Here is a 14,858-nt window from a genome sequence, read left to right on the forward strand (position 1 = left end):
TCTCTCTCTCTTTTCTTTTCTTTCTTTCTTTCTCACCTAGTCTTGCTGAGTTAATATCACCAGATGTCATTTTTATGCCTATCTGAGTCCAGAACTGGGGCCTTCTTCCCAGGACTCTGATGCTGAAGGAAGAATTCATATCCATGATACCCAGGCTTGAAAGGAACTAAGTAAGAACCCAGGAATCACCCAATGGAAACTTATAAAACTACAGAGGAAATATGTGCTATAGTTTAAATGTGGTACTTTCCTGAGTTCAGTGGATTTTTAGGTACATAAAACACACAGTGATGATCCTTTTCCAGTTCCAGTGTAGCATCTGACTTTATGGAGATGTTAAACCAGTTTGAGGGTTTTTGGTTTCTACCTTTCTTCTTTTTCCCCCTTTGCTCAAAGAAATTGTGCTTTTTTTTTTTAAGAAATCGTTCTTTGTTTCTTGCTAATGAGCTAATCCTTGTCAGAAAAATAAGATAAAATAAAATAACTATTTCCCTACTACCTTTGGGCTGCATAATTCCTATTTCATTTTTCCAGAAGCTAAATTTTCAAGGGACTTCACTGAGAGAGTGAAGAAAAGCAGACATCTCAGTCATTTAGGGGAAAGCAATGACAGACTTTGTACAAGAAAAGAAACAAAAATTAATGACAAATCACATTAAAAGATGACAGATTATTTTCAGTGTGGGAAACAGACCTTGAAGACAAACAGTTTTATGTGTGAACTTGATCAAAAGCATGATTCTCAGCTAATTTCTTGGTTGTAAATTAAATTATTGCTTTAGAGACATAAAAAAATATATACACAATCCCCTTCTGCTCTTCTGGATATATTCATCTTTTCCATGAGCGCTTGTCCATATATTTAACGACTGCAGATAATGGATTTTTAAAGTGTATTTAAAAAGCTAAACCACTTGAGGATCTATTTTCAATGGAAAATATCTCCCGGCAGATTTTATTTTGGAAAAATTAAAGGCAATACTCAGGCATTGAGATAACATTCAGGTAAGTGTATGTTAGCCATTATCCCCCTCCACTGATAGTCTTTGTGCTAATTATGAAACTGAGTGCAAAGTACATTGTGGCTGAATTTACTTGTCTGAGCACTCCGGTGGCTGAGAGTAGATATCTTGAAGAGTGTGTTGGGGGGGATATATGGGTAGGGGTGTGACCCTGGCCTATAGCATAGATCAGCAAACTTTTTCTGCCAAGATCCAGATAATAAATATTTTAGGCTTTATGAACCATACAGTCTCTTTTGCAACTATTTATCCTGCAATTGTAGACCCCAGCTGAGTGTCCAGAACTAGGGAGCTGTTTTAATAATAGGACATCCATACTAAGTGGTGTTATGCAGTCATGGAGATGAATCAAGTACATTTATATATGAACTTACATATATAACAGCCACATGTAAATAAGGAGTGTGGCTGTGTTCCAGTAAAACTTTGAAAGCAGGTTGTGGGCCAGATTTGAGTTGCAGGCTATAGACTCCTGACTCCTGGTTTAGAGGGATATTTGGTCACAAGTTGCCCCACAAGCTTTTAGTTCTCATTTTCACAATCTCTGTATACATCTCAAACCCTGGTCCACAAAGTGGGGATTAAAGCCTCAGTCAGAACCCTGAGACTCTGTGCTGCCCATCAACACAGGACAGGAGCAGAAAAACGGAAAGGACATTAAGAACGCCAGTCCACCTTTCAAAGTTAGGTGCCAGTGTGGTATCTGGTGTCAAAACAGTTGACAGATCATAATACAAAGATTGAAGCATTTATAAAATATTTACTAAGTGCTGCCTGTCTGGCTCTGTGCTAGTACTAGAAATACATGGGTTACTGCACTGACCAAATTCCTGCAAGTGTGAGACTTTTATTTCTGGTAAGGGAGAGGCACAGCATGAAAGGGAAAGGAACCCAGGGAGGGGGGCGGGGCTGAAGTGAGTCTCCTCTCTGAAAGTGGGACTCTGGTAAGTAACTGTGTAGTGGCAGAGAAACACCGGCCTCTTCCATATAAGCCCGTATTCATTCAACAAAACACAGATGTCAGGTGTCGGCTAAACAACAGAGAGAACGTGGAACAAGACACACTTCCCTCCTTTAAGAAGCTCAGACTCTGGTGAGGGGAAAAGCAAGGAAAAATTTGATTGACAACTTGACAGTGTGAATTCCTGAATACTCTGACAGACCCTGAAATTCACAGAAAAGGAAATAAAAATAGCCAGTTCTATGAGACAATGCCTACTAACCTCACAATTCATCATGAATACACAAATTAACAACATGACTTTCTTCCAACTATCAAACTGGCAAAAAATACAAGAAGTGTATTTTCCACTGTTGGTATGAGGAAAGAGAACTCTAATATACTTTGGATTAGAGTCCAAATCAATAAAGCCTTTCTGGTGGACCATTTGTCAGTGTCTAAGTATATTTTAAATGGGCATTTCTTTTGAATCAGCAGTTTCCAAGATCACTCTTCAACTGGAGAAAAATACTTGCACATATATGCAAAAAGGCAGGTATAAAGTGTTTACTACTACGTGGTTCTTAATTATGAAACAGGAAAAACTGAGTGTCCAGAACTGTTTTAATAATAGGACATCCATACTAAGTGGTGTTATGCAGTCATGGAGAAGAACTAAGTATATTTATATATGAACTTACATGAAATATAAGAGGGAAAAAATGTGTGTATAGATAGAAGAATGAGACTACTTATTGGATGACTGTGGATATAGTTTGTAAGTCTGGTAGAATATACATCAAATAGTGTGATGGCTAATGGGGCTAATGAGAAGTGATGAATGGTAAATGGGTGTGTCTTCCATTTCAGTACAGTAACATTTTAAATTTTTTTTGTATTTAAAAATAACCGTTCATACAATATGAATTTATAAGATGGTTGCACAGTAAAAAAATACCCACTGTGCCAGTTCTCCCTTAATACTAAATTTTTTTAATGTTGATTCATTTTTGAGAGACAGAATATGAGTGGGGGAGGGACAGAGAGAGAGAGGGAGACACAGAATTTGAAGCAGCCTCCAGGCTCCAAGCTGACAGCACAGAGCCCAACCCGGGGCTTGAACTCACAAACCATGAGATCATGACCTGACCTGATTAAGCCAAAGTCACATGCTTAATCAACTGAGCCACCCAGGCGCACCTCCCTTAATTCTAGAAGGGACTACAATCCAGTTATCAAATCTACACCCTTGGAGTTCCTTGTTTACTTTAAACACTGTATTTCTTGAAAGGGGGAGGGGGAGTCATTTCTTTCTGCCTGCTATTTTCCTAGGATATGTAAAGTCCTATTCCTTGTGATAATATCTGAAAATGAACATAATCCAAAGGTCCTCACTTTGCAATGTTTGCAGTAAGATTTCAGCATCTTAGCATTTAAGTGTTTTCAGATTACATCCATTTAAACATCTGTGATTCATTATTGTAAATATCACAGTTGTGTGGGGCCATATGCTTCAGCTTGTAGCATATATATATATATATAAAGAAAAAGCACTAGCAATAAATTTTAGGAACCTTAGACTTGCCGTGGGTACGTGCAAAAAGAACATTTTCAGACACTTGGGGCCTCCTATAATCACAGTAATATACGTGAGATCCCATATAAGAATCCTTCAATTGTGAAAGTTGCCAGTTTTGATGGAAAGCTATGATTTACATTTGGCTCATGCTCATCCCATGATAATTCAGGTAGGGTGGAAAGCAGAACAAAGGCCTTCAGATGCAGTGGCTTTTACTTCCTAAGGAAATGAACACGGGCTATTGTTGAGTGAAGAAATCACAAGAAAGCGGGACACCTTTAACAACTGATGAGACACTCTTGGCAGGCCTCCTCCTCCATTCCCACGAGGCTGAAGCTAGAGACGATGCCATATGGCATAAGGGATGCAATAAAAATCTCTTGGCAACTGGAGGATGAATAGACATGACCTACGGGGATGATCATTTTCTTCCTTACATCAGAAAACCATATATGAATACAAGAGTTAATTGTACTTCATGTATTATAAGCCAGATCATCTTATTTTAATTTCCTGATAAGGTTTTGTCAACTAGATAGAACCAATTTGTTATCACAGCTGGCGAGTGTCTCACCCACTACAATTAGGGAAGAGCTGAATGAATTAATTGGTTGCAACCAAAGAGTTGGTTAATATTTCTGATTGCCAGCTCTTGCCAGGGTTAGCACAAAGCAGAGCCAGAAAGATGAAGATAAAGCTTTTAAGAGGCTTTTGCCCTGAAAGAACTCCCAGGTTACCAAAGGACAGGTCAGGAAGAAATTAGGAAGGTGTAGAAGCCGGTGTTCCACACTCTATGGAAGTTGACTGGCAAAGCTGCTGGTTATTATCAAGCCACCTACCTTGTCAATATCTTGAGTATATCCTTTAGGAAGGATTGTTGCCTCAGACGGCGTATTTGGGCTCCCAAGCACAAGTACATCTTCTGGAAACGTTTCTAAACCCTCTGGAATGCAGGTGGCATAAGGCCATCTCTGTGCAGAAGCATTCTTGGTATCCACAGGGAATGAAGGATGGGTTGTTCAAAACGCCTCAGGATGTTTTATACAGAAGATACTCATTCACGCACTGTCTACAGATTATTTATGAGTTTTATGAAAATCAAACCCTACTGAAGACCATAGATCAGACTCCGCTGCTGTCCTCCCTCTATGATGTTCTGTTTGCTGTGATCTGGGAATTTGTGACGGCTTTGTGGTACAATAGCAGGGGTTGGTCTGCAGAAACTCCAAATCTCAGTAGTTCTCTGATAAAAGTTTCAGATAGATTGCTGATAGCAAATTCCACAGCCAGCTTTTCTCCCAGCCTTTAAAAGCTCTTGAATAGTTTTAGATGTTCTGGGACTGCATAATGATCTGGTGGGGCCCCATTCATGCATTTTCTTCACCCTTCTTCAGAGTTTAGGTGTTACCTAAAATTTGACCTACAGAGACTTCTGGTTTCTGCTCTATGAGTTTTCCCCTGATGGATCTAATCACTTACTTCAAGATTGCACTCAACTCTGCCTTTGACACCTCTTTCAACCCTAGACAGACCATTTAACTTCTGTCAAGCCATATGTTCCTAGGCTGTAGAATTTCTAACACTTACCTTGGATTCTACCAATCCTGAAACACTCCACCCGCTATGTCTCCTCCCAGAACCTTATTTCTAGAAGTTCTTTCTTGCCCTCAAGGCAAGGTAAACAAAAGCAAAAATAAACTATTGGGATTTCATCAAAATAAAAACTTCTGCACAGCAAAGGAAACAATGAACAAAACAAAAAAAGCAACCTATGGAATGGGAGAAGATACCTGCAGTTGACATATCCAATAAAGGGTTAGTATCCAAAATATATAAAGAATTTATAAAACTTAACACATGAAAAATGAGTGATACATTTAAAAATGGGCAGAAGACATGAATAGACATTTTCTCAAAGAAGATATAGATGGCCAACAGACACACAGAAAGATGCTCAACATCACTGACCATCAGGGAGATGCAAATCGAAACTACAATGAGATATAACCTCAGACCTGTCAGAATGGCTAAAATTAACAACACAAGAAACAGCAGGTGTTATAGAGGGTGTGGAGAAAAGGGAACCCTCTTGCACTTGGTGGGAAGACTAACTGGTGCAGCCACTCTGGATAATAGTAAGTTTCCTCAGAAAGTTACAAATAGAACTATTGTACCATACAGCAATTACACTACTATGTATTTACCTAAAGAATACAAAAATATTAATTAAGGGGTATAAATGCACCCCGATTGTTTATAGGAGCATTACCTATAATAGCAAAATTATGGAAACAGCCCAGGTTTTCATCATTCCATCAAGTGATGAATGGGTAAAGAAGATATGGTAGATAGATGGATAGATATATAGATACATATGTGGTAGATAGATGGATATAAATATAGATATATAGATATAATGGAATATTACACAGCCATAAAAATGAAATCTTGCTATTTTCAATGAAGTGGATAGAGCTAGAGAGTGTTATTCTAAGTGAACTAAGTAAGTCAGATATACCAATACCATATGATTTCACTTTTGTATGGAACTTAAGAAACAAAACAAATGAGCAAAGGGGAAAAAAAGAGAGAGAGAAAGAGAGAGAGCCAAACCAAGAAATAGAGTCTTAATTATAGACAACAAGCTGATGGTAACCAGAATGGAGATGGGTAGGAGGATGGGTTAAATAGGTGATGGGGATTAAGGAGTACACTTTAGGAGTACACTTGTTGTGATGAGCACTGGGCATATGGAATTGTTGAATCACTACATTGTGCACTTGAAACAAATACTACATTGTATGCTAATTAACTGGAATTTAAATAACAACTTTTTTTAAAAAGCTTAACAGTTACTTCTCCCAGAATCCACCTTCCTCTTCCCCATTTCAACATTTAGAGATCATTGTTCACTGAGCACTGCTTCAGATTATAGATTATAAGATCTTTAGGAGATGGGACCATGTCTTCTCTATTATTGATAACACTTTATACATTTATTTTAATACTTATAAATCAGAAGCTGATTCAATACACGTTCTCTGAAGACTCATTTTGCAGGACTTTTGTTTGCTCATCTTGGACATTTTTATTTATTTCCAAATGTTGGGCTACCACTGCTGCACTCCTACCTGCTTTCATCTCCACACCTCCCTTATCCTTTCCAAAACTTTCCATGGGAGTGTAGTAAAAGATCAATTGATCATTCCACCTAGAGTTCTAGGTAAGAGATTGGGTCAACACTAAAGGCCCTTTAGATCCATGATGCTGTCTTGCTAAATTGATGATGGGCAAGGTTATAATTAAATCTTCAAACTCTCAACATCCATTAAAAAATGTGCTTATGTGATTTGTATATTTTCACTATTTTGCTTTTGTATTAGTATATATATTTACCTGAAAACTATAGTTCATTGCTTCAAACGTTTCTCATGTGTTGCTGCATTCTTAAACATGATTTTATTATGGCTTAAGGCCAAAACATTGTTGAGAAGAAAACATCCAACTTTATAATAAAATATAGGGAAAATAAACTGAAATTTGCTTTCTAAGCAATTTTTAGAGAACACATCTCATTCATAAAGTGAGAAATACTTGTTGATAATCCCTCATCTTGGATGCTTTCTGATAATGATGTGCCTGCTCATTAGTTGACTTTCTCTTGCTGCTAGAAATAAATTATTTTATTTACCTATTGATTTGTTTGCTTGTAATTTCTACCCTGTGGTGCTTGTTTGGTCTTTTGATACAATGAAGAAATGGAACACATCCTTCAACAGGGCAATCCCCCAGATGGTTGTGTGGTCCAGTCTTCTAGACTCTGAATATTATGAAAGCAGATAATCTACCGTATTCATCTTTCTGTTGGCATTTATCCCTTACTGCCTACTATCCTGCACATTGTAAGTGGAAAAAAAATATTTTTAATGGGTTGCTAGATAATATGTTGAGATTTAGAATAATAGGATTTCCCAATTTTAAGAGACATCATCCAACATCAGAATCTCTTCTACACCATTCCTGCTGAATAGCCATTTAGGTTCTACTTGAAAGCATCTAGTAACAAGCAAATTATTTCATCCAGAAATACTAGCCCTTCCAAATGGAAATCTGAATTTCTTCAGGCTTTACTAGTGTCTGAACAATAATGAGCTCATGCAAATAACAATCTTTGCACAATACATTCTTGTAGCCCTCACCTGCACAGTTGTGAAACTTCAACTTACCCCCTCCCCTGGCCATCATTAAGATGATTTTGGAAAGACCTCACACAAACTCACAAATTATTCTCCCATGAACCTTCCCTCTGGCCTCTTTGTTGCTTAGTGTACCTGAAAATCTCTTGAAGGAAGTGTCTCTTCACCACTCTTTGTGAGAAGGCTGCTTCTCAAAGTCCATCTCTAGGATCTTCAAAGCCATGAACCTCCAAGATGCCAGGAGACACAAAACTGTTGCCTCCATTGTACCAGAGCAAAGTCAAGGTGTACTCCATTTAGAAATGAGGCCAAGCCACCATTAACCATCACAGTTTATAGGGAACCAGGCTAAAAGAGCTTGAGATTACCTAAATTGCCTATGGTTTGTGAATCTTTAAGCTTGTATATATAGCTTATTCTTTTCTTGAACTACAAACCCATGGGGATGGAGTAGGAACCAATTTTGAGTTCTGTCTTCCTTCTGTTTCTGCCTCTCTCTAAGTGACCATATAGAAGTTTCCCTCCTCACAGGTCCCTTCCTCCCTTCGCGGATCTGCCCATGCAATCGACCGGTATTTGGGAAACCACAGGTCTTATTGCATCAGACACGATCAGGATCTGAGTCACGATTTAGGTTCAGCCAGGACACTCTGCCACATGTCTCCAGATGACTCCAACTGCAAGGCCAAAACTCTTGAATGTTGCCAGGGAGCAAGGCTCTCTTCCCATTAACTTATCTGGTACACAGAAATAGGGAGGGAGACACGTTTGCACATAATTACTAGATAACTCAGAAACTAAAGGCTATGTAAGAGACATGGGCTAGTCCTACGGAAATCACTGAGAGGGGATCTCTGTAAATCTGAGACTTGGTGATTCTCAAAGCTGCTGAGTCTGTGATTAATATTTCGCTGATTGGGTGCCTTTCAATCGACTAATTCAAATCTTCATATGAGTTTGGGCCATCATTCTCAGTTTTGTTTGGGGAGTTTCAAATTTGCTTAGCTGTCAGGTTGCAGTTCTGCTGTTTATTCATTCAATGAACAAGGTTGAGTGTATATTGTGTCAAGCGCTATGCCATATAAAGTAATTCCAATTTGAAATACAAATTCATAGTGATTATAAGTACCATGGGATAGACGATGCACAGTATTCTTTCAGAAAACAATCTGCCATGTTTTAAAGAATCTGTAACAAAAGGAAAATGTAACCCTGACAGAAAAGACTAGTTTGAGAGCTAGCAGCTCAATTTTTAATGGTAGGCAGAAAATCCCCTGAAAGTAGATGTGGGCCCTGTCTTGTTCCAAGAGGAAGCCCTTAAGGGTTTACATGGCAAAAATAGGTTTCTGTAGATCACCTGACAAGGTCATTCGTTATAATATCTTTGTCTAGATAGAACTGAAACTCTATTTTATCAAAGTTGGAATCAAAATGTAAGATAGTATTAAGACTGTGCATTCTGCACTCATCAAATCTACAAAGACTTTGCAGGTGAAATGTGTTCCTGAGCTAATGAGTCATGCCCACAACCTTACAGAAGTTGTGCAGATATCAGTGCTGATTCCAGGCCAACAGTGGAGTACAGGGTACCGTTCAACGTGTTTAGGTATCAGGAGGGTAGAATAAGTGAAGACTGGGTGAGGTGCCTATTGTATCACCTGGAGATCTGGACCAATGTGGGTAGGACCGAACATATGTTAATGAAAGTTTGATTGGCTAGAACATTTGAGAAATGAAGGGGTTCAGGGAAACCATAGGAAATGCTTTCTGTTTCTCTCAGTTGGGCAGATTCATAGAGCCTCTGGACTAAGCCTTATGAACTCTTTTAAAGGAAGTTGGTACCTCTGGATGTCAGTGGGATACTGAGGGATGTGAAAAGCAATTAGTCTTGCTCTGTATCCTGGGGAGAGTCCATCTGATGTTTCTGAATTAAATGCTACTTTAGTTATCAGAAAGGCACAGCTTTCCATGTCCTAGCAAGGACTAGCAAATGAACAAATATGTAGATCTTCTTACTATTGGAACAACTGGATTCCGTTTTACTAATGAGGCCAGGGGTACTGGGATATCTGATATATCCTAAGGGAGAGTAAACAATTTACATTCTGCTAGACAGAGTCATTTCCTGGTCTCAGTGGCGTGCTGGAGCCAGCTAATATGTGTGCTCCTGAGAACTGGTTGTTAAGTTTCTAGAAAATGCAAGCCAAGTGAAGACACATTGGTAGCTGAAATCAGCCATATTTAGAATATTTACACCACAGACATTGGCAAATGCTATGAATTAGGACTTTTCCCCTAACCAACATAACTGCTGAAACAAAGCCACTCCCTTCTGTGTGTGACTAGAGATTGCTAAAAGCAGATTATCTGTAGATCCAAGCACATCTATCTGTGGGAGAGATTCGGCTTCTAGGAAGACTGATTGAAAGCCCATGGGCTACTGATCCACACACAAACTCAGCCAACTGGACAAGCAGTCTAACCACCAACTCTAAGAGTTACACATATCTCTCACATGCAGACCAATTTTCAAGTCTCTACAAATGTATATATGTATTTAAGACCATTTGGCCATCGAAGATGTGAGCGTATGGATCATAGACTGACCCCCAAACACTTATAAAAGTAGGACAAATTGCATATTTTAGTACATACCTATCTACATGAGCAAGACTGATCTATATTTTGCAGACAAATTTAAATCCATTTGCATTTTCGTATTTCCTGGGATCATAATACAGCTTAATTTGCTTGCTCACACATTTCAAGATGGTAAGAAATCTATGTCTTTTGGATTTTCATCCTCAAGAATCACATTCAAAAGAAAGAAATAAAAAAGTATAAAATCAAGGTCAGGAAGATTGAACCCCTTAATTCATGTGCCAAACTTCCCATTTCAATTGTGGTTTTGTCTCCCGGCTGAAGTTTGTCTTTTTGTGACATTTGTATTAAGCCCAGAGGACATTTTGAGTGGAAACATGCTGAAAGCATAATTGAAACTCTGAGTGGTGCCATTTGTCTCATTTGCATTTTTCCCCCAGGTGGGGAGTTTTCACTTCCCCCTTTCTTCTCCTGGGGTGTTCAAAGATTATCGCAAAGAATGATGTTGTGCACTTGATTCCAATAAATCCCTATGTACAGTATATTATATGTATATTTTTTTATTTCCAGAAGCTATTTTAAATGCCATAGTGATAAACTATGTTAGGAAGTCCTTTGTAGGTTCATATTAGCACAGAAAGTTTATTTTTCCTCCTCAGATAGAGATTTTGAACATTTGTTCACAAATTTAATTGTTTATTAGAATGTTTTTCAATTATCGTCATGGTGTCATTCCAAGCTATTGAGGGGGATGGTCTCTATAGAAACACATTTTTTAAAAATTGGTAGATGGGGTGCCTGGGGCCTCAGTCAGTTAAGTGTTCTGACTTCAGCCCAGGTCATGATCTCATGGGGCCTGAGTTCAAGCCCTGTGTCAGGCTCTGTGCTGACAGCTCAGAGCCTAGAGCCTGCTTCAGATTCTGTGTCTCCCTCTCTCTCTGCCCCTCCTTCTCTCTCTCTCTCTCTCTCTCTCAAATAAAAAAATACAATTTAAAAAAAATAGACACAAACTATTCAGTTTCATCCTTAATATGTTCTTTGAAACCTGTGTCCCCAAACATGCACTGACTCAATCTCTATTAAAAAGTTTGAGGGGTGCCTGGGTGGTTCAGTCAGTTAATTGTGAGACTTGGTTTTCAGCTCAGGTCATGATCTCACAGTTTAATGGGTTCAAACCCCATATCAGGCTCTGTGCTGACAGCGCAGAGCCTGCTTGGGATATTCTCTTTCTCTCTCTCTCACTCACTCTCTCCACCCCTCCCCCATTCATGCTGTCTCTGTCTCTCTCAAAAATAAATAAATAAAACCTTAAAAAAATTTGAAGTTTGAGAATCACGGATATCGTGGTTGTGTCAGCAAAGCTAATAATATGAAACAACAATGCAAGGCTGAGGCTATCAGTTGCACCCTTTAATAGGGATTTTAAGGTAAAATTATAATGGGGGGGGAGTAGAGTCTGTTTTTCTAGGAGGAAAAAGGAAAAAAAGTATGGTGAATTGTTTCTCTTTTTATTGAGTATTTTTCATATATTTCAGATCTGCCATTTACCTATGGCCAAAGTTGCTGTCTCTGGCAAAGTCTAGATCTATGCCTTTTCTAAGGTTTGCATCTCTCTCAAACCTGAATTATTTATGTTAAATATATTTTTTCAAATATCAGAAGGCCTGCTGGATTATATCAAATAATCATATGGAGTTCTATTGGATCCCTTGTAGATTATGAACCTGAGTAGGAGAGAGCCAGGCATGAATTTATCCAAATGAGGAATGTGCAGAGAGGCATGGAGCCCAGTTCAGCATTTCGGGAGGGCTCTAGTGGCTGCAAAGACAAATTTTTGTTTTCATTTGACTCTTTAGATTTCATTTAACATTTTTAGAGATAAAGAACATCTGGTACATCCAACATGTATTATAAATGTTATCTTCAAATAATTTGTGAGAATAAATAATATGAGACAAGTAAAAGAAAGATATTAACTGAATAATGGATCATCTATGAAAATGTGGCAGAACTGTAGGCTGGGAGCCTTGAAGGAAGGATTACATTCACCGTGGCAGACTAGCATAGACTAACTGCATGGCCCTAACCTTATTCAACCTCCCCAAGTCTCAGTTCCTAGAGGGAAAGAAAAAATTACCTACCTTGCAGTGGTTATGTGAAGATTCATTGCAATCATGAGTGTGAATCTCTCAGTGCAATGTCATGCTTTTAGGAAAAATAATACCTTAGATTGGTAGGAAGTTATCTATAGAGACAATCCATTTATCTGTTGAGTCTGCTGTGGGCAGGGCCTGTAATTTTACTCCTTTGATGTCATCTTTTCCTTCACAACCTCTCAAGGCTGGGATTTACCAAGAAAAGTAGGAGGATTCAAAGATGGGCCAAGGCTGGATTGGAATCATCTGCCTCACACCCTTGGCCCCCAGCTGAGGCACCTATAGTAACCATCTCCATGGCAACCACGCTCGGCCCAGCAGGCCAGAGCATGGGTACCTGACTAGAAAGAGAAGGAAGGACCCAGGAGGCAGGTGAAAATCCAGCTGGTGCAGGAAGCTGTGCAGGAAAAGGAAAACATCACTTCCTTAAAGCCCGCAATTATAGAAGTAATGATGGTGATAATTCTTATTCATAGAACACCATGCTAACTGTCATGTAGGTATATATGATCATGTTGAATGCTCACCAGAAGAATCACAGTACCTGTGAGGGAGGTGCTATTATGTCCCACTTTATAGACGAAGTCATTGAGGTGCAAAGAGGATAGATGGTCTGCCCAAGGTCACAGGGCTGCTACACATGAACCAGGATTGGAAAAGGGCTTAGATGCCTACCATTAAAATGGCCCTTTCTTAGGGCATGGGAATAGCAGTTCCTGGCATGCTAGGTCCCAAACCTCCTCTCTGTGCCAAGGATGGATGGGAAATGTAGAAACCTGGCATCTCAACAAGCAATCCATTGTCTGAGGTCCTGCATTAGATTTGTCTGGGGGAGCTTGAAAGAGATACTAATGTCCAGACCCCAGACCAGTCCAGTTATATCAGAATCTTGGTTGGGAGTTGAGCAGGTATTTCTATTCTTTTTAGTGCTCTCCAGGTGATTCTCATAGCCTTGAAAAAGAACCACAGTCTAGAGCATCTTCTCCTGAGTTGGTAAAGGTATCTATCTAAAACAAACAAGGACCCAATTTTGCAATCCTTAGCTATTTGATAGTGCAAGCTGGGAAGAAAACTAGACTACATTGGGTGTCTATGATGTGCCGGATCCTGAATATGGATTTGATCCTTCAGTACGTCCTTACCTGGCACTTCTGAGAAGCCTAGAGGGATGAATGAGTGGCGTCAGGACGTCAGGATGGGGCAACTTCCCATTTCCCTCTTATGCATCATTTCCCAGGAAATGGATGCACTGAGACCTTGAACTGTAGAGGCAGACAGATGGACTGAGGACAGGTTCCTGCTTTCTCTGAGTGTATGCACTTTAGCAAGTTAAGCAATCTCTCCGGGACTCAGTCTGTTTTTCTGTAAAATGGAAAGTGACACTTACAGAGCATGTATTTTCATTGGGGCTATACTTCTGCCAAAGGAGTGGCATGGGGGATGGGCAAATATTGCACTTTGTGTGTGTTTGTGTAAAGCGCAGAGGCACATACCATAAGTAAACAGATATGCAGTATATCTGTGCCATTAAAATTTCATGACAGTGGTGGCAATTAGGCAAACATTTTAATCCTGGAGTGGGGTACATAGTGAAAAGCAAAAAGGAAAGTAGTGCTCTTGGTTAGAATTGCTAGGAGACTAAAAGAAGGGACTGAATACAAGGTCCTTGGCACAGAGCCTGGTGCTCAGATGCCACTCAATAAATGATAGATGTTGTTACTGTCATTTGTCAAAACATTCATTCAACATGTGCGCACTGATCCCAGCTTGGGACTATGCACAGCATCACTGGGATGATGAAGATAGATTAGAACCACCTCTGACTTCGCCAATGAGCCAAGTCAAAGCTAAGCATGGGAGGCCAAGTGCTTTCATAAAGGGAAGCACACAGGGTCTGGGGAACTAAGAGGGCCACATGGACATTCATTTCCTATCTGTCTCCAGTCCTGGGCTTAACCAAGACCAGAGGCAACTAGGGGCTTTCTTTCTCAATGCCTCCCCTCGCCTAGAATGGCAATAATGAAAGAAGTTCCACCAGTCGGCCACCACTAGAGAATCACTTTGCCTGGAAAGCAATCGAATTACATGTAATCATTATTGATGGCTTCCTGTATGGAAAAGCATTCTGTTCATTGGTGGAAATAGAGGGATGAATAAAAAAAATAAGATTCATCTTCTGCTCTTGGTTTTGATGAGGAAAACAGATATATAAAGTAAACATATTGATGTAACATAATATAAAAGACCTCATGTGCAGGAAAGTCTGGGAACACAAAGAGGGTATTTGGACAACTGCCCGAGCTGACTCTTAAAGAATGAGTAAGAGTTAACAGGTTAAAGAAGGTAGGAAGTAACTTCTGCACA

The 14,858-nt window shown here is 39.4% G+C and overlaps 1 protein-coding gene and 1 long non-coding RNA gene across 2 annotated transcripts in view; one reads left to right on the forward strand and one right to left on the reverse strand.

The window, feature by feature from the left end:
* The window catches only part of CDH13 (cadherin 13), a 1,034,982-nt gene that overhangs the window by 365,175 nt on the left and 654,949 nt on the right, over window positions 1-14,858 (forward strand). The window lies entirely within an intron of this gene.
* On the reverse strand, window positions 7,731-12,713 carry LOC120228762. Its single transcript, XR_005527584.1, has 3 exons — window positions 12,480-12,713; window positions 10,393-10,540; window positions 7,731-8,474 (listed from the first exon to the last, which is right to left on the reverse strand). It is a non-coding gene; the product is annotated as an uncharacterized LOC120228762 (long non-coding RNA).

Source organism: Hyaena hyaena, unplaced genomic scaffold (genome assembly GCF_003009895.1).
Source record: "Hyaena hyaena isolate Hyena2069 unplaced genomic scaffold, ASM300989v1 scaffold_1, whole genome shotgun sequence".
NCBI lineage: Eukaryota > Metazoa > Chordata > Mammalia > Carnivora > Hyaenidae > Hyaena > Hyaena hyaena.